The following is a 497-nucleotide window of genomic DNA, read 5'->3' on the forward strand; positions in this document are numbered from 1 at the left end:
TATCAAACATGAAAAACTCAGCTTTAAAAAAAACCCAAACAGTTAAAAAGTTTGTGGCTCAAATATATCTTTACAGACGAGTTTCTTTCTTTTTACACGAGTCCAACATTCCATACTTTTATTGTGAAAAAGTCTTCATACAGTCTGAAGTTTACATCAATAATTTAAAAACTGAACATCATTCAGCAGCTTCCTACAGGTGGTTCTGAAGAAGAAACAGTTCCACCGTTTAGAACAATAACAGACGATACCAGAGTCCAGACCAGAACCTCAGGTGAGACACAGAACCTCAGGTGAGACACAGAACCTGTAGACATGTCAAACACAGGAAGAGTTCTACTGGAGAACAAACGAGTGAAGCTGATTAATCAGTAACGACCTAAAAGCGTCTCAGAGAGGATTAGCGTCACTCCTCCTCCTCCTCTCTCTCTCCTCCTCCTCCTCTCTTCCTCCTCCTCCTCCTCCCCTCCTCCTCCTCTCTCTCTCCTCCTCCTCTC

At 42.5% G+C, this 497-nt stretch overlaps 1 protein-coding gene across 2 annotated transcripts in view; it reads right to left on the reverse strand.

Moving 5' to 3' along the window:
* LOC108228485 overlaps window positions 1-497 on the reverse strand; it is a 27,806-nt gene that overhangs the window by 1,389 nt on the left and 25,920 nt on the right. The gene's annotated exons all lie outside the window — the stretch shown is intronic.

This window comes from Kryptolebias marmoratus, linkage group LG12 (assembly GCF_001649575.2).
Source record: "Kryptolebias marmoratus isolate JLee-2015 linkage group LG12, ASM164957v2, whole genome shotgun sequence".
Taxonomy (NCBI): Eukaryota; Metazoa; Chordata; class Actinopteri; order Cyprinodontiformes; family Rivulidae; genus Kryptolebias; species Kryptolebias marmoratus.